This window comes from Mus musculus, chromosome X, assembly GCF_000001635.26.
Source record: "Mus musculus strain C57BL/6J chromosome X, GRCm38.p6 C57BL/6J".
NCBI classification, from domain to species: Eukaryota; Metazoa; Chordata; class Mammalia; order Rodentia; family Muridae; genus Mus; species Mus musculus.
Genome location: NC_000086.7, coordinates 66,145,652 through 66,170,658, shown reverse-complemented (window position 1 = coordinate 66,170,658; position 25,007 = coordinate 66,145,652). Strand labels below are relative to the sequence as shown.

General features: G+C 34.7%; 1 long non-coding RNA gene across 2 annotated transcripts; it reads right to left on the bottom strand.

Moving 5' to 3' along the window:
- Window positions 1–824: 824 nt before the first annotated feature.
- Window positions 825–23,173, bottom strand: Gm30914. 2 transcript variants are annotated; one of them, XR_386949.3, is made up of 5 exons: window positions 22,999–23,173; window positions 14,296–14,415; window positions 13,015–13,116; window positions 11,881–12,058; window positions 825–948 (listed from the first exon to the last, which is right to left on the bottom strand). It is a non-coding gene; the product is annotated as a predicted gene, 30914 (long non-coding RNA). The 2 variants fall into 2 exon arrangements; XR_386950.3 differs by having other exon boundaries at window positions 14,296–14,383.
- Between the last annotated feature and the right edge of the window lie 1,834 nt (window positions 23,174–25,007).

Sequence of the window (25,007 nt, the reverse complement as noted above, 5' to 3'; positions counted from 1 at the left end):
TAGGTGTTAAATGAAACCTCTAAACAATTTTGATTTGCATTTCCCTGATGACAAAGACTGTTGAATATCTCTTTAAGTATTCCCAGACATTGTTTCCTATTCTCAGAATCTTCTTTTTTTTTTTTTTCATTTTTATTAGGTATTTTCCTCATTTACATTTCCAATGCTATCCAAAAAGTCCCCCATACTCACCCCCCCACTCCCCTACCCACCCACTCCCCCTTTTTGGCCCTGGAATTCCCCTGTACTGGGGCATATAAAGTTTGCAAGACCAATGGGCCTCTCTTTCCAGTGATGGCCAACTAGGCCATCTTTTGATACATATGCAGCTAGAGACAAGAGCTCCGGGGTACTGGTTAGTTCATATTGTTGTTTCACCTATAGGGTTGCAGTTCCCTTTAGCTCCTTGGGTACTTTCTCTAGCTCCTCCATTGGGGGCCCTGTGATCAATCCAATAGCTGACTGTGAGCATCCACTTCTGTGTTTGCTAGGCCCCGGCATAGTCTCACAAGAGACAGCTATATCTGGGTCCTTTCAGCAAAATCTTGCTAGTGTATGCAATGTTGTCAGTGTTTGGAAGCTGATTATGGGATGGATCTATGGATATGGCAATCACTAGATGGTCCATCCTTTCTTCACAGCTCCAAATTTTTTCTCTGTAACTCCTTCCATGGGTGTTTTGTTCCCAATTCTAAGAAGAGGCAAAGTATCCACACTTTGGTCTTCGTTCTTCTTGAGTTTCATGCGTTTAGCAAATTGTATCTTATATCTTGGGTATCCTAAGTTTCTGTTCAGGTATTTACCTCATTTTAAATTTAGTTGATTTCATGAAGTCTTTTATTTTTTTAGTTCATTATATATTTTGAATATTATCCCTATATGGGAAGTAAAGTTGATGTAAATATTTTCTCATTGTGTAGCCTGCCACTTTGTCCAAATGATGGTGTCCTATGCCAAAACAAAACAAAACAAAACAAAACAAAACAAAACAGTTTTTAGTAAGTATCATCAGGTCACATTTATTAATTGTCCTTATTCCTTTGCAATTGGTATTCTGTTCAGAAAGACTTTTTCTATGCAAATGCAATGACTATTCTTCACTTTCTTTTCTATCAGGGTTTTATCTGAAAATATGTTGAGGTCTTAGAACTATTTGGGTTTGAGGTTAAATAAGGTTATAAAGATGGATCTTTTTACATGCTTCTAAATGCAGCCATCCAGTTCAACCAGCTCTACTTGTTGAAGGTGTTGACTTTCCCCCACATTTTTTGACTTATTTACAAAAATCAGGTGTCTATAGGTATATGAAATTATTCTGGGACTTGAAATTTATTCCATTGATCAATCCCTCTCTCCTTATATCAATACCATGATGTTTTTATTACTGTATCTCTGTAGTGTAATTTGAGATTGGAAATGGTAGTAGTCCAGTAGTTCTTTTGTTAATAAGCAATCTTTCAGATATCCTGGAGAGAGGAGGGGGGAGGGAAGGGAGAAGAGGAGGGGGAGAGGGAAAAAGTGTGTGTGTGGTGTGTGTATGTGTTTATGTGTGTGTGTGTGTGTGTGTGTGTGTGTGTGTGTGTGTTTATATGATCTTGAAAACTGAGTTCTCAACTTATTTGAAAACTTGAATTGGAATTTAAATTTTGAATTAGAATTTAGAATTTTTAATCTATACATTGCTTTTAATAGGAAACCCAGATTTACTATATCAATCCTGTTGATCAATGAGCATATGAGATCCTTCCATCTTGTGATGGGCTCTTCAATTTTTCACCTTAGTGTCTTAAAGGCTTTTTTTCCATACGATTCTTTAACTTGCTGGGGTACTGTTACTCTAAGACATTGTCTAATATTTAAGTTATCATAAAAGGTGTTGATTTTTTGTCAAATGCTTTCTCAGCATCTAATGAGATGTTCATGTGTTTTTCCCCATTTGAGTTTGTTTTTATAGTGGATTGTGCTGATGAATTTCCGTATATTGAACCCTCCTTCCATTCCTGAGATAAAGCCTACTTGATCATGATGGATGATTGTTTTGATGTGTTCTTGGATTCGGTTTGAGAGAATTTTATTGAGTATTTTTGCATCAATATTCATAAGGGAAATTGGTTTGAAGTACTCTTTCTTTTCTGGGTCTTTTTGTGGTTTTTGGTATAAGTATAATTGTGGCTTCATAGAATGAATTGGGTAGTGTTCCTTCTGTTTCTATTTTGTGGAATAGTTTCAGGAGAATTGGTATTAGCTCTTCTTTGAAGGTCTGATAGAATTCTGCACTAAACCCATCTGGTATTGGGCTTTTATTGGTTGAGAAACTTTTCTGCTACTATTTATTTAGGAGTTATAGGACTGTTTAGATGGTTTATCTGACACTGATTTAATTTTAGTACTCGGTATCTGTCTAGAAAATTTTCCATTTTATCCAGATTTTCCGGTTTAGTTGAGTATAGGCTTTTGTGGAAGGATCTGATGATTTTCTGAATTTTCTAGGTTTCTGTTTTACCCTTTTCAGTTCTGATTTTTTTTTTTTTTAATTTGGATACTGTCTCTGTGCTCTCTGGTTAGTTTGGCTAAGGGTTTATTTATCTTGTTTTATTTTCTCAAATAACCATCTCCTGGTTTCATTGATACTTCTTATAGTTATTTTTGTTTCTAATAGTTATTTTTGTTTCTACTTGGTTGATTTCAGCCCTGAGTTTGATTATTTTTTGCTGTCAACTCTTCTTGGGTATATTTGCTTCTATTTGTTCTAGAGCTTTTTTTTTTATAATTTCATTTTTATTAGGTATTTTCTTTATTTACATTTCCAATGCTATCCCAAAAGTCCCCCATACCCTTCCCCCCACTCCCCTACCCACCCACTCCCACTTCTTGACCCTGGTGTTCCCCTGTACTGAGGCATATAAAGTTTGCAAGACCAATGGGCCTCTCTTTCCAATGATGGCTAACTAGGCCCTCTTCTGTACATATGCAGCTAGAGACATGAGTTCTGGGGGGGGGGTACTGGTTAGATCATATTGCTAGGGTTCATATAGTTCAACTATAGGGTTGCAGACCCCTTTAGCTCCTTGGGAACTTTCTCTAGCTCCTCCATTGGGGGTTCTGTGATCCATCCAATTAGCTGACTGTGTGCATCCACTTCTGTGTTTGCTAGGCCCTGGCATAGCCTCACAAGAGACAGCTATATCTGGGTCTTTTCAGCAAAATCTTGCTAGTGTATGCAATGGTGTCAGCGTTTGGAGCCTGATTATGGGATGGATCCCCGGGTATGGCAGTCTCTAGATGATCCATCCTTTTGTCTCAGCTCCAAACTTTGTCTCTGTAACTCCTTCCATGGGTGTTTTGTTCCCAATTCTAAGAAGGGGCAAAGTGTCTATAGCTTTAAGGTGTGCTGTTAAGCTTCTAGAGAATACTATCTCCAGATTATTTTTGGAGGCACTTAGAGCTGTGAGTTTTCCTCTTAGGACTGCTTTTATTGTGTCCCATAAGTTTTGGTATGTTGTGCCTTTATATTCATTAAATTCTAAAAAGCCTTTAATTTCTTTCTTTATTTCTTCCTTGACAAGTTTTCATTGTGTTGAGATTGTTCAGCTTCCATGTGTATATCAGCTTTCTATTATTTTTCTTGTTATTGTAGACCAGCCTTAGACTATGGTGGTGATCTGATAGGATGCATGGGATTATTTCAATATTCCTGTATCAGTTAGGACCTGTTTTGTGACCAATTATATGGTCAATTTTGGAGAAGGTACCATGAGGTGCTGAGAAGAAGGTATATTCTTTTGTTTTAGTATGAAATGTTCTATATATCTGTTAGATCCATTTGGTTCATAACTTGCTAGTTTCACCATGTCTCTGCTAAGTTTTTGTTTCCATGGTGTAGTGGCTACTCCTCGTTGTAAACTTGACTATATTTGGAATAAAATATAATTCAGAATTGGAAGGCTCACCAGTGACCCTTATCTGGAGACTTGGAGATAGAAGTTTCTGATCTGGATCTTTGTATGGAGATCTTGAACCATAGTGGCTATGGATTCCAGAAGATTAAATCTCCGAAATCAAGGTCATCTGGGATTAAAGGTGTGGTAGAGCACACCTTTAATCTGGGCTACACCTTTCATCTGGGATTAAAGGTGTGGTGGGACACACCTTTAATCTGGGCTACACCTTGTTCTGGAGACAATATAAGGACATTAGAAGAAGGGAGTCTTGCTCTTGCTCCTTTGCCTGCTTGCCGTGTGATACTGAGTAACTGCTAGATCTTTGGACTTCCATTCACAGCTACTACTGAACCATTGTTGGGAATAGGGCTGCAGACTCTAAGTCATCAATAAATTCCTTTACTATATAGAGACTATCCATAAGTTCTGTGACTCTAGAGAACCCTGACTAATACACATGGTCTGTCCAGTTCTGAGAGTGAGATGTTGAAGTCTTCCACTATTATTGTGTGAGATTCAATGTGTGCTTTGAGCTTTAGTAAAGTTTCTTTTATGAATGTGGGTGCCCTTGCATTTAGAGCATAGACATTCAGAATTGAGTGTTAATCTTTGTAGATTTTTCCATTGATGATTATGAATTGTCTTTCATTATTGTTTTGGGGACCATTTGATGGAAAATGTTTTTCTAGCCCTTTACTCTAAGGGAGTGGTTTTGTCACTGAAGTGCATTTCCTGTATGAAGCAAAATGCTGGGTTCTGTTTCCATATCCAGTCTGTTAATTTATGTCTTTTTATTGGGGGATTGAGTCCATTGATGTGAAGAGATATTAAGGAATAGTGATTGTTGCTTCCTGTTATTTTGGTTGTTAGAGGTGGAATTATGCTTGTGTTGAATTATGCTATCTTCTCTTGGTTTTGTTGAAAGAAGATTACTTACTTGCTTTTTCTAGGGTGTAGTTTACCTCCATGTATTGGAGTTTTCCATCTATTATCCTATGTAGGACTGGGTTTATGGAAAGATATTGTCTAAATTTCATTTTGTCATGGAATATCTTTGTTTCTCCATCTATGTTAAATGAGAGGTTTGCTGGGTATAGAAGCCTGAGCTGGCATTTGTATTCTTTTTGGGCCTGTATGACATCTGCCCAGGATCTTCTGGCATTCATAGTATCTGGTAAGAAATCAGGTGTAATTCTGATAGGCCTACCTTTATAAGTTACTTGACCTTTTCCCCTTACTGCTTTTAATATTCTTTCTTTGTTTAGTGCATTTGGTGTTTTGATTATTATGTGACAGGAGGAATTTCTTTTCTGGCCCAGTCTATTTGGGAGTTCTATAGGCTTCTTATACATTTGTGGGCATCTTCCTTTAGGTTAGGGAAGTTTTCTTCTATAATTTTGTTGAACATATTTACTGGTTCTTTAATTTGGGAATCTTTGCTCTCTTCTATACCTATTATCCTTAGGCTTCATCTTCTCATTGTGTCCTGGAAATCCTGGATGTTTTGTGTTAGAAGCTTTTTGTAGTTTGCATTTTCTTTGACTCTTTTGTCATTGTTTTCTATGGTATCTTCTGCACCTGAGATTCTCTCTTCTATCTCTTGTATTCTGATCTATGAATCCTGATTTCTTTCCTAGGTTTTCAATCTGAAGGGTTGTCTCCCTTTGTGATTTCTTTCCCATTTCTATTCCATTTTTAGATCCTGGAAAGTCTTGTTCAATTCTTTCACCTGTTTAGCTGTGTTTTCCTGTAATTATTTTAGGAATTTTTGTGTTTCCTCTTTAAGGACTTCTACCTGTTTACCTGTGTTCTCTTGTATTTTTTAAGGGAGTTATTTATGTCCTTCTTAAAATCCTCTATCATCATCATGAAAAGTGATTTTAGATCTAAATCTTGCTTCTCAGGACTTGTTATGGTGGGATAAATGGGTTCTGATGATGCCAAGTAACCTTGGTTTCTGTTCCTTATGTTCTTATGCTTGTCTCTTGATATCTGGTTATTTCTGGTGCTACCTGCCCTCATTGTCTCTGACTGGAGCCTGTCCTTCCTTTGATCTTGGTTGTGTCAGAACTCCTCATTGTCTAACTGTCTCTGTGAACCTATGATTCTGGGATCCTGTGAGCCTTAAATCCTGGGTGTGTCAGAGTTCCTGGGAGTCAAGATGCCTCTGGGATCCTGAAATACTGGTGTGACCAAGCTTCTGAGATCCTGTGATCCTTGGGGGTCTTACAGCACCTGAGAGTTGAGCTTCTTTTGGGTACTGTGGGACTGGGTGCAGAATTAATGCCCAAGTTCTGCTTAGGATACTGTCTCAGACTGGAAAAACCTGTGCCACTGTCAGGGCATTGGTTCCTATATCCCTGGATCCTGCTGTTCCCAGTTATTCCTGGTGTTAAGGCAGATGTTGTGGTCTCATCATATATGATCTGAGGCATGTTAGAGCACCTGGGATTTGAGCATCCTCTCGGTGTTATGGGACTGGGTGTGGAGGTAGCACCCAAAGTCTTCTCAGGGCACCAATCGCCCTCTGGGTGTTGTGTGACTGAGTGTGAACCTAGAGCCTAAGGTCTGCCCTGGGCACTGGCTCATACCCCTTTATCTTTCAATATTTTGTATTTTCAACTCAATCTATTCTAGAAGTTTCTTTTCTAATTACTATCTTGACCTGTTCATAAGTCAGTAGTGTGTTTTTCAAGTTGTTTGGGAGACTTGGTCTATAAATATCTATTAGGGCTATTTGGTTAGTGATGTCATTCAGCTAAGTTTCTTTATTTTGTTTTTGTCGGGATGACCTGTCTACTTATGAGATTCAGGAATTGAAGTTACTCACTATGACTGTGTAATAGATGTTAGTGTTTTAACCTGTAATAGTGTTCCTTTGATGAATTTTTATGTCCTTGTGTTTGTAGCATAGATGTTGAGAATGCAATGCCCTCTTAGTGGGGTTGTGACTTTGATGAGCCTTTCCCTATCTGTTTTGATTAGTTTTGTTTTGAAGTCTATTTTGTAACATTATAATGGCTACACCATAATTTTTTTAGGTTGTTTTACTTAGAATATTTTTTCATACTTTTACATGAAATATTATCTACCCTTGATGGTAAGATGTGTTTCTTGAATGTAGCAGAAGAAAATATCTTATTATTGTATGAGTTTTTTTAATTTATAGCTTTTTATGTAATAATTGAGACCACTGATGTTCAAAGTTATATTTGAGAAATATTTGTTGTTTCTATTATTTTGTTGTTGTGATATAATTTCTCCCTTTCTTTTGATTTTCTGCCCTGATATTATTTTTGTTTTTATTTTCTTTGTTTAATTCCATTTTAGTCAGATAGAATACTTGAAGTCATTTTGATTTTTCTAAGTTTGCTGGTGGTTGCTTTGTAATCCTGGTTGTGATCTATTATAGTATAATTATGTGTGTTGCTGAGAATAATTTATATTCTGTGATGCTTGAGAAAATTTTTCTGAAAATATATGTTAGATCTATTTGGACAATGATGCCCTTTAGTTCTCATTTTCTTTGTTTGTTTTGTCTGCTCTGTATAAGAATGGTATTAAATTTAACTACCATTACTGTGTTGTGGGTAATCTGTGGCTTATTGCCTAGTAGTGTCTGTTTTATAAAATTATCTGAACCAAGTTTGGTCTACACATGTTTAAGATTATATCTTCTTGGGGGATTATTTCTTCCATATGAATGGGGTGAACTTTAATCTTTTCAGATTATTTTCACTTGAATTCTATTTTGTTAGATATTTTACTTCAAGAAAATGGCTTTCCTCAATGGTGGGTTGTTGTTGTTGTTGTTATTGTTGTAGAGAATACAAAGAAAACTTCTGTCTTCTAATCCAGTGAGCTACCCTGTGTATTTTGATTGGACAATTGAGGTCATTCACATTCAGATTTATTATTATTAAGATATGCATACAAATTGCTGACAGTTTTGATCTTGTGTTTGCTTTCTCAGTCCTACTTTGCATAACATCTGTACTGGTATTTTTTGCTATTTCCCAGTTGTCTCTTAGATGTGATTATCCTTTTCTTCAATGTGAAATACTCCATTTAATAGTCTCTGTATAGCTGGTTTGATGATCATAAATTACTTCAGCCTGTGTTTATCATGGAAGTTATTTTCTTTCTCCTTCAACTATTGTAAATTAGTCTAGGTTAGCATATGTGGTCTTTCTGAACTTGAGGCATTTTGCTTCACAATTTTATTATTCCCATTGAGTAATTGACTATGATTCTGATGGGCCTGTCTTTTTATATAACTTCTATATTACAACTTTCAATATCCTTCTCTCTTTTGTATATTTAGTTCTTGTGTTATAATACTATGTGATGAGTTTCGTTACTGGTAGTATTTGTTTTGTTTTGTTCTCTTGTGGCTGAATGGGAATATTTTTGCCCTGGATTTGGGAAATGTTCTATACTTTCAATCATTTGTTTGTTTAAATTATTTCTGAAAATTTCACTCTTTTATGTTTTAAACTATCAAAATATTTTCTTTGCCTTTGACTTGGAAGTCACCTTCATAATTGGTTTTTGTGGTTTTCAAACTTTTTGCATATTTTACTCATGAGTTTAGAAAAAAATGATAATCTTTAAATGATTCCATTACTCCATGTTATCTTCAAGCTCTGCTATTCTCATTTTTTCATTATTAATTCTCATTTTTTGGCATTCCACTGAGCTTCTTATGATTCATTGAAAATTTCAGTTTTAACTTCATTTTAGTTTGGGTTTTCTTTAGCATTTCTTTTTCTCTTTTCTTTTCTTTTCTTTTCTTTTCTTTCTTTTCTTTTCTTTTCTTTTTTTTTTAATGTTTCATCACAGATAGGAAAGCTAGTTTCTTTCTTTCTTTCTTTCTCTCTTTCTCTCTCTCTCTTCCTTCTTTCTTTCTTTCTTTCTTTCTTTCTTTCTTCCTTTCTTTCTTCCTTTCTTTCTTCCTTTCTTCCTTTCTTCCCATCTGAAAAGCTGCCCTCTCTCCTTGTTTCCCCTCACAGAGTCCCCCCTCCCTCAGGAAGACTAACAGGGTCAACTAACCTGGAACCCTGGGAACTCACAGAGACTGAGCCATCAACCAAAGTGCATACAAGGGATAGGGAACTTTAAAAGGAAATATTTTGTTTTCCTATAATTAAGTAACATATAATTACATTAATTTGATTATAACCAATTATTTAAGCTGACCTGCACATACCTGCTTGGTTTACATTCACTGAATTCTGCTAATAGGGAATCCTTTTTTTTTTTTTTTAATTATCTTTAATCTTTACAGTCCAGTCATTATCCCCTCCCAGAGGGTGTTTCTATTTCCTTATGGAATTAAATTTTCATATAATGGATCAAACTAACTATTTTAATTGATCATTTTTTTTTGTATTTTCTTGTAGTTGGTCAGGGATCTATTCATATTCCCTTTAAGTTTATTTAGGTAATTTTGTATGTTCTTTGAAATTTTGAACTCTTTGACCATGTTTATAATTACTTTTATGAAGTTTCTGTCTTAAATTTTATTCATATTTCTCTCACTGAAGATCATTACTATGGTGTTAATGAAGTGGGGCATGTTTTCTTAGTGTTCTGTATTGTTAGTGTTTTTGCAATGGTACCTGGGCTAAATGTATATGTATATGCATATGTAAATGTGTATTTATATATAGTCTGTGTGTGTGTGTGTGTGTGTGTGTGTGTGTGTGTGTGTGTGTGTGATATCTGGTACATATTATTGAAGGCAGGTGACAAGCTGGTTGCTTGGAAACATCCTTAGAGCCTCAGCTGAAGTGAATCATTTTCTATTACAATGGCCACCTGGGCCACTGAAAATATCCCTAAGGCAGGGTGCTGGGGTGGGTGACATGAGAAAGTCACAAAAATGACTCAAAGGTGACTTAGATCAGTCTTGAGGTATAAGGAGAAAATCCAAGAGGGATCAGGGCCTTATACCATGTCTGACCTTATGGAAAGTCTGTGTGTCTTAAAGAGAAAGTTAAGTTGGATAGAACACAGCCACAAGGGAAGTGGGCTTCTTATAGAGTTTGGCCACATGGTACAGAAGGGAGCCTAATAGAGAAGGTCCTAGAATATACTGGCATTCACCTCTAACACCTACAGTTTGAAAATTGTGCTGATGGTTAATATTGAATACGATAATAATATCATAGGTTACATCATTAACCTTAGTGGATCTATGAAAAAGTACTGAAATATAGCAGAGGCTATGGACATAGTTATCTGTTTCTTTGTTCTTGCTATACCATACCTTTTGTCCCTCTGTAGGACTCTGCCAGCTTTTACATTTACCCACCAATGTAGTTTTTTATCTTGAATCATTGATCTTACCTTAAATTAATCTATTCTATTTATAATAATGTCCAACTTTAAATATAGTAATATAATTATAATATAGTAATGAAATGTGTATTAACATACATATTAATATTATATTCTAAGGAAGAATAAAAATGTCCCCTAGGCATCATTAAGCCCCATATTGTGTGAGCCAGTGAGATATGAGCTAGAGATGTTGCAATAACATAAAAATAAATAGATGAATAAACAAATACATAAAAATCTAAGCAAATCCTAGGTTTTTCCATTTTTAAATCTGAGTCTTATTAGCAAGACCCAAAAGTGTTTCTGGCAATCTTTAGTATCAAAAAAGTTTCCAAAATGATGTGCCATGTAGTCAACTAAGGTTTTAGGCCATCTGTCATTCTAGAAAAAAATTCTCTCAAAGTGACTTGTGATTATTGAACCTCTCAGTCAAGTGTAAATTTCAAAGACTTATACTAAGAAATAAAAAGGCCATCTGAGTCAATAGAAAACCCTGCTTCAGCTTTGAGGAAATACTAATAGATTAGTGTAAGTAATAAACACTTTAAAGGTAAAATCAACTGAAATGAAAATTCCAAGGATGTCTGGAGTGTCTATAATATAAGTAGCTATTGCACAGTCAGAAGATGCTAATCCAAAAATTAATCATCCAAGCACTTAACTTTCTACTGCTGCCTAGAATTATATAACCAATGGTTTTGACCAATGAATAGTGAATATTATACCTCTTTCCCACATGTTTATCATTTATATAAACAGCCTTTTTTATAAATACTGATTATAAGAATAAAAACACTTATATATGAATTTACTACTAGGTACACATGATGGAATATGGTTTTATTTTGAAGTACATGTAGAATTTTTCCTCATTATGCAATTTTAATTTATAACAAAATTAAAGAAAATGTAATGTAATGAATACATGTATTCTCATGAACTAGGGAAAGAATAAAGCATTTACAGACTCAAAGACATCTGAACTCTCCTTAAATGAGCCTCCTTTTTATTTTTGTTTCTACCTTTCCGGTGATACATGCATTATTTGGAGTTTCCTATTTATTACTCACAGTTTTCTTTGTAACTTTATTAATATCTAATGATAAATAACAAATTGTGTTTATCATGGAAAATATAACACAATAAGTATATTTTCCTAATGTAATACATCAATAATTAAGCATGTTAAATATTGCAAAAATCCACTTACTTTGTTGATGAAATGTTGTTATATAATTACATAATTCATATATTATAGTTTGCCTTTCATTGGATTCAAAGGTTCACGATTATATAGTGTGTGTGTGTGTGTGTGTGTGTGTGTGTGTGTGTGTGTGTGCGCGCGCGCACGTGTAAAGCTCAGAGCATAATTTACAGGAATCGGTACTCTCCTTCTGCTGTTCAGGAAAATAGAGAAGGGTTCAGACTCATACCGTGCAATTATCTGAGTCAGGCTTGGTGGCAGATACCTGCTGTGAAAACTCATAAACTCTTAAAAACACATTTAAGAATAATTTCAAGCATATTAAAATTATAAACTACTTTAGTTACTTTAGGCTGTTATATGAAATTGCAATGCATTGAAATTACTTACATTTATTTCTGATAGTTCTGGATGGTTATGTTTAAATCAAAGTGGCAAGAAGTTAAGGCTTTCATGGGAGATATTGTTGGTCTGTGTTCTCATCTGGTGGAGGGAGAAAGATCTTCCTGTTTCTCTTCTTAAAATGGCTGCAATCTCATTGATGAGGTGTTAAGATGCAATTTTGAAACTGAAAAAAAAAAGATACATTTGACTTTATAACAGGTCTCACAGAAATGAAGATGTCCTAAAAAAACATGTGTGCCTCTCAATCTAACAAAATATTGAAACAAAGGGCCCCAAAGTAATGATAATATTTATAGAATTTTACTGCTGGAAGAAGGAAAAGGCCCCATCCAGAGGGAGAAATTGTCATTTAGAAAGATATTTCACACAGTGCTAACAACTTGTCAGACCCTCTTTCACTCTAGATAAGGGGAGTTCAATGGTTGGCAGGACCACAATTCAAGGGTACTTCTTTGATATACATATAATTGGCTTTCTACTTAAATTGTATTCATAGCTTAGGCCCCATGGAAGTGGAACTTTGGGGTTTCTTTTGCCCTGTTCCTCTGTCCAATGTGACAACACTGAACAAATATATTGTTTCTGCTTTCCAGTATAAATTTGATTCCTTTAATTGAATATTGAAATAGTGGATGAACCTAGTTTGCAGCACAGGTTCTGACTACTAAGTTCAGCAAGAGTTTTGTCTGTGATAATTGTTATACTGTTAATGAATGATCTACCCAGTTACCTATGCTATATATACTAGGATATATTTATGTGAGGATAATATAACTGGATATCATAAAGCCACAAATTGCAGTAAAAATCCTGTACTCACATTGTCTAAAGAATAAATACTGTTATAAAACAGACTTAATTGGAAAACTTTTGGAATACTATCATTTAGGATGTATACATTTCAAATAATAAAACTTATTTTTGAACTATGATAAAATAATAGAGGACTAGAAATCTAAGAGTAATTTGCTGAAGAAAAACAAAGAAAGTAAAAGAAAAGTAATTTGCTCAGGTTTCAAGTGATAAGAAGAAATAAAACTTAAAGAAAAATGCATATCATTATTATACCCTTACGGATATCATGTCATGAACATTGTTGATTTAATTCATATGTATCACCTGGATATGCTTATTGGTTGCTTCCTTCCCTTGGAAACTTGCATGATGTCTCCCGGTATCATGAAAACTAGTTCACAGTGAGAAGGCATTCCTGTGGCATCCCTGAGAACAAGTAATACAAAGACTTGACAAGTTCTATTTATATATTTAGGAATATGTATATTCCTAATACATATAACAAGTAGAAATGCCACTGTATTATCTTTTCCTGAGGAGCCTGCACTTCAGTCACTCCAGATAAGCCACCAACGACAAATCAAAGTTCCATTCTAGATTCTACCACAGTACAACTTAGGTAAACAATTGAGCTTACTTCTAAAGCATGGAGAAGGATTTCTTAAACATTCACTCTTTGTAAAGTCCCATCTCATCATGGATATTGACTTCATGGACTCTGCCTTAGGGAGCTCCTCTTTCAGTTAACCTTCTATTTCTTACACTTTCTAGAATCTCCAAAGACCTCTTGAAGTTATGGAGATCAGGGAACTATACAATGGCTAGATTCTCAGGTGTGAATCTTATGACCCTCCTCATACTCATTCTTCTAGAGTGTATTAACATCTCCATTATCATATACCAGGACATATATTTATTGTTTTATGAAATTATTTGCTGGTGCTGTGACAATCTCTACTCCCAAATATGGGTGGTATGATCATATTTTCCCTTAAGCAAAAAAAAAAAAAACCTAAAACAAAGGCTTATTAATTACTGTAGAAGTATGAAGCTTTTCTATGCCATCCTTTGTTCTAAACAATGACAGAGATCTTTATAGTTTTTAATAAGCTTAAGCACTAGAGCTAGGCAGTCATCTATTCTAACCCAACTATGCTGGCTAATTTTCAGCAAATTCTGGTCAACCTCATGGTGACCTGCTCATTCTCTCTCTCTCTGTCTCTCTGTCTCTCTATATCTGTCTCTCTTTCTCTCTCCCTCTGTCTCTCTCTCTGTGTCTCTCTCTGTCCGTCTCTGTCTCTGTCTCTCTCTCCCCCCTTTCTCTACCTGATGATAATTTTACCTCTCATATCCAGATATAGGCTGATCAGCTCTTTATTAACCAATCAGAGGTGAAGGCCAACACAAATTTTATACAATATTGAGACAGGAGATGTGTTGCTTTATGCCCTGGACTGCTCACTGCCTGATTGGACTTGCCCTTGGGATAGGAGATTAGGTATTCTCAGGGAGTACTCTTTATACTCCTACCTCCCATTGACCCCCCTACTCTTGTCTCCCCCCCCCATTGGTACCAAGCAAGTATGTCTTCCAAGTGGCAGTTACCTATTGACTGTCATTGTCACCAATCTCTAAGCTCTCTGGCAGGATTCAGTTCGGCCCCATGAGGATGTTGCCTCAGTGACTGTTCCTCCTATAGAGATTCACCAATAATAATGACAATGCCTGAATCAGAGGTGAAAAAGGACAACTTTTACACAATATTGAGATAGGAGATGCTTTAATAATAAAGACAATGCCAAGGCTACACTGCAACTAGGTATCTGGGGTACAGAATTCTTCGTCTGAATGCACAGTGCACAGAATAACCTCACTGCAACAAGTACTTAGGCAAAAGTAGTTCCATTGAATCTTGAAAATACTATATTATAGAAGATTGTGACATTCTATCATACATCTAAGCAGCACTAAACAAACTATGTGCATGCAGCAGATACATATATACATAAACATATACATACACATACACATATATCTACACATCTATTGTCTTTTCTATGGAGTTGTTATTTTCAGAGAATTCATTTGTTGGTTTTTCTGAAATGCCTGTATTCTTACCACAAATGGTGAATTACTATGACTTTAGCATTTAAATATTACTTGGTTATTTTCATCAGTGTTAAGAAATGAGATGAAAGGATCAGATAAATGTTCAAAATTCATTTTTCTGTTCAGGGAGTGGGTTTATTATAGAAAAGGTGAGAATATTAAAATCCAGAGGGTTATTCATACATTTTGTGTGCTATTAAAAACATGGTTACAGGCATGATGTACTTAAATGCAACAATAATAAAATGCACTAAAATAATTAGATATGGTAAATTACTCACTTTGACATAATTTATTTTATGTAGAATATTACTTTAATTTTCATTGCTTTTCTGTTTAATTCATACCTTGCAGAATTGGGCTGGAGAGAAGGCCCAGTCAGTAAAGTGCTTGACTTAAAAGCATGACAACCTAAGTTATGTGCCTAGAACCCATTTCTAAAAACAAGTAGCTCTGTGTGGTGATGTTCACGTCTAATCCTAACACTGGGTAGGTAGAGAGAATTTTGTGATCACTGGAGCTTGCTAGCCACACAACATATTTACTGTGTCTCAAAGGATTCATGTCTAGATTGTATGGACCAATAAGAAAAGAAAATTCAATGAATCCAAAATAGAAGGGCAAACAAGAGAAGTTGGATTTTTCCTGGGGGGAAAAGTATGTGAAATTGATCTCTGGGTAAGCACACACACACACACACACACACACACACACACACACACACACACACATGTATACACACAAGAGTGCATGTGCACACACTTTTCTCACACATATATGCATGTACTTACTTAAAAAGTAGTGTAAGCACATTATCTTCATATTTGCACAAGCAAAGATATGCATGAATGCAAACATATAAATACTTAAAACATAAGAGTTGATTTCCTCATGCTAATGGAAGTTATCTCTAATAAAAAAATGTATCTGAAAATCGGAAGAAATGCTTGAGACATGCTCATAGATGTGGCTTTCCATTGGATCTAACCAGGAAAATGGAATTAAATAATTAACTATTTGAAGATTCTGTGTCCTCTTTTTAAGTTGAAGAACTCTGAAAGTTATTTCAAATACTGGAAATAACAAATATGAATTATACACATTAACCATTCAACATGCAGAAATCCATTACAGCTGAAAACAACTGGTTAAGAGTCCATTCGAAATTTTAATCTTTGCTGTTAAACTTCTGTGTTTAACTTTCTTGCATGGGAGAACGATACATAGAAATTATTTAATCTCAATAAAGGGCTTCTACCTCAAAAGAAAAATAAAAATTCACAATATTACAAGGTAACATTTAATCTTGGTTTTATGATTATTACTGCTGGTCGACTTGAAAATACTTCATATCACATACAAGATAATTCTTGAGGAATGAGTATGAAGTAGTTTGTTATTTTCATTGAGGTAAATATATCCACCATTATATGGACCTTAGTTATCTCATTGGAATAGATTGTTTCTTTGCAAAATAAAAACTTATAAATAGAGTTGAATAAAGAAAACTTGAACAGAAAAAAAAAACTTTCTTGTATGATATTCCTTGACTTGGAACAGTCTAATAGCTTGTAACAACCTTTTTTTAAAAATGGAGATTCTTTAGAAAAATTTTAATAACTATAAAATCCTTTCCAAAATTAATTATAAATTTTTTTGTTGCCTGACCAGTTAGGCATTTCTTTATTTGAATTCTTAGTGGAAGGAGGTGATGGAGGTCGTGGAGAATGGCGTAATTTCAGGAAGGACCCAGAAGTGCTATTTCATTAGATAATGATAGATGAGAAATTATTCATATAGGTCTAGGACATGGTGTAGTACAAGAACTTGAACTATTCTGTCTCTAAACAAAAGATTCTGTTTCTAAACAAAAGCAACTCTGTTTTCTAAAATAATCCTCTTTCCCTTTCTCAATTTTCTTCATTCTTTTCCACTGATGTGTTATACTTGACATCATCCAGAAACAGCTATATATACTAATTATTGAATGCTAGATGAATGTCCTTGAATGCTGCTTTTGAGTTTTTTAATGCATTTAAACCCATTTATAAGTTTTTATTTTGCAAAGAAACAATCTATTACCTTTTGAAATTATATTAGGAACTGCTTACTTATGTGATCTCATGAGAGTGTGACTAAAAGTTTATGACCGAGTCACTGTTGTTAGGATTGGGGAAAGCAAAATAAAGTAGATAGAAGTCTAGATTACTTAATAAATAAAAGAAATATTTGGTTCTCAAGGCCAAATTTTAATTCAATTTAACAGTGATTATATTTTACAGTTAGAATAATTTTTATTGAAATGCTTTCACATGAAACAAAGGAAAATATGTAAAATGCCAAGTTTGGTGTTCCACATGACTTTTATTTTTAATACATAATTTAAAATGTAGGTGGCTGATGAAACTAAAAATCTAAATGCAGTATTATATGTGCAAACTATTTTATTCATGAGACTGTCTTAAATCTCTATAAAAAATGCTGAATTTCCAATAAGATCGTTATTCCTTTAGTACTTTAGTTAAGTTTAAAGACCACATTCATACACATAACTTAATTTGTGAATGCCTATATTGGTAAAAGTATGACAATACTAAGAAAATGATTATTTATATTGAGTTAAATCATAAATTAATGGGGCTCCAGATCTTTAATGAAGATTGAATTTTGTGGTCTTCTTGTAGCTTGGTAGAATCATGTGTATAGTTTGAAATAAAGAGTTGTGAACAGAAATAACATGACAGATGTGGATTACCATACTTAATTACCAGTATAAGTCACCACAAATATCACTTTCTTTCATAATAGGAAGCAACTTCAGTATAGTGATGGCTTTATCTTCAGATTCATGAGTGTTATGTAGTACGTTATTTGATTCTAAAAATTTAGAATTTCTTGTGTGGTAAAAGTGCCTTCATTATTCATTGGAAGCCCTTTAGACCAATTTGATAGTTTATATTCATTAAATGACCCATAGTGAGATTTTATATTAAACAAGCCATAAAGACTCACCTTGTGATTATACAGTTATAACACGGACACAAAAAAATCAAGCAAAGTAAAGACTGAATTTAAGTGGTAGCCAATGATTCATTAAAAATGTTTACGTAATAAAATTTAAACAAAAATATCAACACCAGGGGCCATGTAAACCTCCTTGATTAAACAGTATTCTGTACTGAAAGATCATTTTTTCTCTACAGGCAGAAGAAATGTATGATTTGGTTACACCGAATTTCATCCTATGTGTACTGTCATTTAAAACTTTTAACTTTTTTTCAAGTGCACTGCTTGTTTTATTTTTATTTATTTATTTGTTGCAGTGCTAGAAATAGAACTTGATGTCTTGCACATGCTAGGAGAGAACTGTTCTCCTATGTTAAATCTCTTGAATGCTTTTCATTTTCTTTAATTTTTCCTTTACCTAATATTGTTACTCAGATAATAAACATAAGACAAATAACACATTTTTAGGGGTTGAGAAATGTAGCTTCAAATCCCGTTATTCTTGTGTGTCACAGCACTGAGCCTTGGCTTCTTCCATCACAAGTATGTTCTGAACCTGAATATAGAGTAATCATTAGTGACCAAGGTCAACAACATAAGCACATAATAATTGTTCATTATATGCACAAACAAAATAGATTCAGACAGTTGTTTTTATTATGTAAATATAATTATATATTCATGTACACATATTTGTACATATGCATGCATGCACATATATGTATGCGACAATAATAAACAAATGCAAATAAGTTTCCAAGTTCAGAGTAGAGAAAGATCTGGGACAGGTTCAAGGGAGAATCGCTGGAAAGAATTAAAGGGGGGTAAACAGATTTCAAGAAGTTGATGGAATTATATTTCAGTTAAAAACATGTTAAAGTACACGAAGAAAATTATAAATACAAAATCTGAAGCATGGAAATGAAGGAGTAACACAGTATCACAATCGTACATTTTAACTTATTTATTTGCTTTGAGTTTCAAATTTAGTTTTAGTATTTCAGGAAATCAGTGAATAAAAAGCAGAAATTGGACTCCCTCATTATTAAAAAAAAACAAAAACAGAAGTTTATGACATTTCAAAGACAACCGATATTATTTGTTTCCATGGTCTAAGAAAATCTGAAAGATAATTCATATATCTTAGAAAGGTAGAGATGTCATTGTCTTTATATCATCTATTATAATAAGCGATATAAGATAGTTGTTTAAAAATATTTTGTTTCCAGTATTATACCAATGCTTTATTTTACATCTCACTCACATTGTACTAGGCACAAAGTTTCATGAGATACATATTAATAGTTTTTGTAATTTACTTAAGACAAAATGGTAGGAAGCCAGTTACAGAAGATCACATATCTGATCAAAATTCCACCCTTAATATACTTGAATCAGTTACCCTACTGATTAGCACCTATGCTTTCCATTCCATGGCTACTAAATTTAGTGAGCTAAGCATTATCTGTCTCTCATAATCATAGCAAGTGAGATTCCTGATCACTGCCTTTTATTATTTATTGTCAATGTCTACCTCTCTAAAGTATGTGAAAATTGTCAGCATCTTCACACACTGATTGGTTTCAGCATAATCACAATCATTCTGTCAAATTTTAACACTTTTTGCCTGTCTTATCCATTGCTTCATCAAGATCCTACATCCTAATGCTGACAAGTCTCCAAATGCCCATTTCATTTTTCTTGTGCTTTTATTCTTCTGTGCTAATCTGAGACATTGTGTATCTCAGGGTTTTTTTCCCATGATTTTTGGTGAGAAAGCCCTTATTTGTTGTCATGCTCCCACATGTCATCTTATATTTCAGTTGAATAATGTACAAATTCATCGAACTTATATGTACATAGCAGGTGCAAACTTCAACTCAGACTTCTTTCTATCCTTTGTTTCATTGTACTGAATTGCATGATTGCCTTTTATTAAAACATTCTATCTTTCATTTACATGCCCTTTAGACACTCCTATTTTTAACCAAAAATAAAAAGATATTCTTAGCCTAGTAGTTAAGACTAAAAAATGTCAATATAAGCCATCCTTGTAATCTTATATTCTATGTAAATCATTCCAATGTTCACTATTGTAACCCAACTGATTAATATCTATTGTTCACTAATTTGTACACACTGCCTTATAAGTTTTTAAATAATTTATAATAATATTTTTCTATCATCCAGTTTTGCATATTTCAAATAATACCATGAATCTAAGCATTATGTAAAATCTAGACTCTTTGTAGTCTATATTTCACTTCACCATATGATCCAGGTTAGAGGTGTTTTTGCAAAACTCTGGCCCAAAGCAACCCCTAGTGATTATACCTTCCCAGATCAGACACTAGTGAATATAAGCACTCTAAAGTGTGTAGTAAATGTTATATATGAATTTCTAGTCAAGTTATGAAATTCTTTGCAGACTTTATAATAAGATCATGATTTTGTGAAGGATATAAGTAAATAGTTAACTTTTGTTATATACATATTGCTATCATTACAATAATTGTTTTCCTGAATAAAACAGCTATAGATTTTTTTTTTAACTTAAGAGTGGTTTGTATCTCCAAGGAGACTTGGTTGAAAAAATTAGTTAGGTTTTATCAATTTGGCATAACTTCTGCGTTAGGGATGAGGACTTGTATATACTTCTATTACACAGATATGCTCAGGCATGACCAAAACAAAATAAACACAATGCACCTTTGGAGGTTGGAGGTTCTATTCCTCTTAAGCTTTTGACAAGGAAGTTTTTTTTTTTAATTCTTAAAAGATCCTTTCTGTATATATTGTAGCTTTTAGTTGTTGTTTGCTTTTTAGTAGATTTTTGTGTGTATGTGACATGTATGTCTTTGAGTCTAAAATTATATCTCATGCTTTTTCTTTTTGTTTCTTCCCCCTATTGTGTATTTTATTTGATTATTATTCTTCAAATGCCTGTTTTTTTCTAATAAGAGGCCAAAAGGCTGTGTATTCTAAGGGGAGAGAAGATGGGGAGAATCTTGAATCAATTGGGTGATGGGAAATGGTGACCAGATTATATTATATGAAAGAAAAATTTTAATGAAAAAATACTTTAATAATTCATACTATCTTCCATTATTTAAGTTTGTCCTTATTCATTCTCTTGGCTTTATGTACCATATTGATCTGATTTACAGCATCATACTTTAGTAAAATAAATAATGACACAAATAAATGTTTTACTATTCTTACCTGTATTGTTTGTAAGCTCCATGAAGACTGTGGGTTTGTTTGATTAATTAGTTTTGTGCAATGTCATGTATATCACAGATATACATGGTAAGGGTACACAGATTTTTTTCTAATGAATAAACTGTTTCTCACACTAACTTCATTCACTTTCTTGATGTTAAAAAGAAAATCCATGCTTTTTGTCTGTATTCAGCTTTCTAACATAGTTACATGTTGCTACATAATTAAGATTTGCTTCCCTTACTTGGGCCTCAGTTTTCCCATTTAATTCTCCAACATGATCTCTAATAACTGTAATTCCAATGAAAAGAGTACATATGACTTTTGGCTCTGTGAACCATATCAAATACTTCAAAACATCTCACACTTGAAAGCCTTAAGTAAATTAACTCAAATGAGTGACATTATTTTATGATATTTTAAAAATCTATATACTATATGACACAGAGCTAAATGAAAAAAAATTAGGTTTAAAACATTGCTAAACATACCACTCCTTTGTGTTTCTAAATAGAGCATTTATCTATTTTTTGTAAAATCTGTTCAGATAAAAACAGAAATGTGTGACAACAAATATTTGGTATTAATATGAGTTGCCACCCTGGGTAGTGAAGGATGGTCTGCTGATCACCAAGCCAGGTCCTGGAGGATCCAGAGAGGAGTTTCAGTCTATTTTTCAATTAGCTATTTCTCCATTCTGAAGAGTGTCCCTTAAGAATGGTAAATTATAAAACCACAACTTTCAAAATATTGAGTTCTTATCATCTACCATAAAATTAACTATAACCACAAACTTAAAATAAGTTTGTTAAACTTGTTTTAAAACAGTTCTTATGTGCTGGGCGTGGTGGCACACGCCTTTAATCCCAGTACTTGGGAGCCAGAGGCAGGCAAATTTCTGAGTTCAAGGCCAGCCTGGTCTACAGAGTGAGTTCTAGGAAAGCCAGGGCTGCAGAGAAACCCTGGCTCAAAAAACAAAACAAAACAACAACAACAAAACAAACAAAAATAAAAACAAAAAAAAACCCAAAACCAACCAAACAAACAAAAAACAGTTCTTACTTCATTATTATATATTTAATGCTCATTTATATTTACATATATATATATATATATATATATATATATATATATATACATATATATGCATATACTATATGATAAATTAGTACAGTATTCCATAATGTTGTACTAAATCATATGATATGGCCTTCTACTTTCCTGTTTTTTTTAAATTTTATTTTATTTTTAGTTTTTATTTTTAGAAAGGAATAAAGAAAATTTATGAGAGAGAAGAGTAATAATTTTTAACTAGAGGTTATAAAATTACCCAATATTCCCAATTAAAGAAAAACAGATAAGGATGTGAAACATCAAAGATTATTATCATGAGTTATAAACAATAAAAATAAAAATAATATAAGCCAACATTTGTTTGGTTAGGTGTATAAACAGAGACACAAGAATGATGGTGATGGTCTCTATTAGTAAGAGTGAATGAAAATATTTATGTGGTAGAAAAGTCAACGTATACACATCATAAATTTTCTGTTTGTTTATAGAGTTAAACAAGATGTGTAACAGATACCCTCATACACAGCAAAGTCACCTCAAAACGTGTATCCTAAAACAGGTAAACGTAGGAAAGCTAGCAAAAATATTTATCTAAAATGTGTAAATATTTATTACAATGGGTACTGTTAATAAGAACTAGACATAAATATGTACCTATCTCCAGTGGATAGGCTGTGCAAATTGTAATAAACTCAGGAGATTGTTTTGCTCTGCAATGATTACACAAATCTATATTTAGACATGTAAGACTTCTGCGTTATGCTGAGTGAAGAGCTTTAATGCATCTTGCATAGTCCCATAGACAAGAAATAGAGACCGCTAAGCTTTATGCAACTCACATAGTCCCATAAACATGAAATAGAGACAACCACAGAGAGCCCATGCTCTCCTCCTCACCTGCCTTCCACTTTGCCCAGAGCCTAGGTCTCTGTGTTCACGCTGCCCTTGACACTGCTCTTTCCTTCCCCTGCTGTTTTTCACCTTTGTTGTGGTGGTAGTCTTTAAGGTTTCCTGAAATGTATTCTTGCAAGTATATTAACGGGAATCCAAACTGTAAGTGCAAGTCCTAGGCAACTGCTGAGGATTTGGCAGGGAGGGGGATAGTTTCCAGAGAAAGAAACAGGAAGGAGCAGGAAGCTCATCTGTACTGATAGACAGGGGCTTTCTGATACCCCGGGTATCTCTTCCTCTCAGTGCCAGCCTTGTTAAACCGATCCTCTGCCATCCTGTTGTGGTTACAAGTAAGAGAAAGCCATTGTCATCCTAGAAGCAAGAGTATGTGCTGCACAGTGACTTGCTTTCAAACCTTCATCCCTGAGTGACCAACTATGGTACTCCCAGTCTTCCATCCACTGAGGAAACCTAAATCTTTGCCCAATTACAATTGGCACTCTCTTCTAGGGAGGCTGAAGTTTCCAGGAAGGCAGACATAATCTCTAGGACTTAGATCAGGCATTTTGCATCCTTGGCATAATCCAGTGAGGATTCTAAATGCCACAAAAGTCATGTTTAGCCTTATACTTTCTTTTTTTTCATTTATTTTTAAATTTTTGCTATTTGCTTAAACAGATACAAGATCAGGAGAGTATATAGAGTTTATCAGTATATCTGGCATATTCTTTGATTTTTAATTTTATTTATTTAATTTTTTTTAATTTATATTTTACACTCCATATTTTATTCCCCCCTCTAACCACCCTCTGACTGTTCCACATCTCATACCTCCTCGCCACACCCATGACTCCATATGGATGCCACACCCCCCAGCCCCATCCCATCTGACCTCTAAAAACACTGGGGCCTCCAGTCTCTTGAGGGTTAGGTGCATCATCTCTGAATGAACACAGACCTGGAATTCCTCTACTGTATGTGTGTTGGGAGTGTCATACCAGCTTGTGAATGCTGTATGTTTGGTGGTCCCGTATTTGAGAGATGTCAGAGGTCCAAATTAATTGAGACCACTTGTCCTCCTACAGGATCACCCTTCTCCTCAGCTTCTTTCATTCTTCCCTAATTCAACAACAGGGGTCAGCTGCTTCTGTCCATTGGTTGGGTGCAAATATCCGCATCTGACTCTTTGAGCTGCTTATTAGGTCTTTTCAAAGTGAAATCATGATAGGTCTCTTTTTGTGGGTCCTCCATAGCCTTAGTACTAGTGTCAGGCCTTGGGACCTCCCCTTGAGCTGGATTCCACTTTGGGCCTGTTGCTGGGCCTTCTTTTCCTCAGACTCCTCTCCATTTCCTTCCCTGTAATTCTTTTAAATAGGAACAATTGTGGGTCTGAGATGTGACTGTGGGATGGCAACCCCACCCCTCACTTGATATCCTGTCTTTCTGCTGGAGGTGGGCACTAAAAGTTCTCTCTACCTACTGTCTGGCATTTCATCTAAGATCTCTCCCTTTGATTCCTGAGAGACTCTCACATCCCACGTCTCTGGTGCATTCTAGGGGATACCCCCAACATCCTATATCCTGAGGTTGCCTATTTCTATTCTTTCTGCTGGCCCTCGGGGCTTCAGTCCTTTTCCCCCACCCAATACCAGATAAGGATCCCCTCTCCCCCAACCCCCACTTTGCTGATTTCCCCTCTGTAAATCCCCTACCCCATTCCCCTTACCCTGCTTCTATGAGGGTGCTCCCCCTCCCACCTACCCAGGACCACCTCACTGCCCTATATTTTCTCTACACTGAGGTATCAAGCCTTCACAGGCCCAAGGACATCCCCTTCCACTTATGCCATATAAAGCCCCTTCAGCTACTTTAGTCCATCTTATAACTCCTCCATCTTATAACAACATAGTACTACTGGAGGATCCCGCAATACCTCTCCTGGGCATATATCCAGAAGAGGTCCCAACCGGTAAGAAGGACACATGCTCCACTATGTTCATAGCAGCCTTATTTAT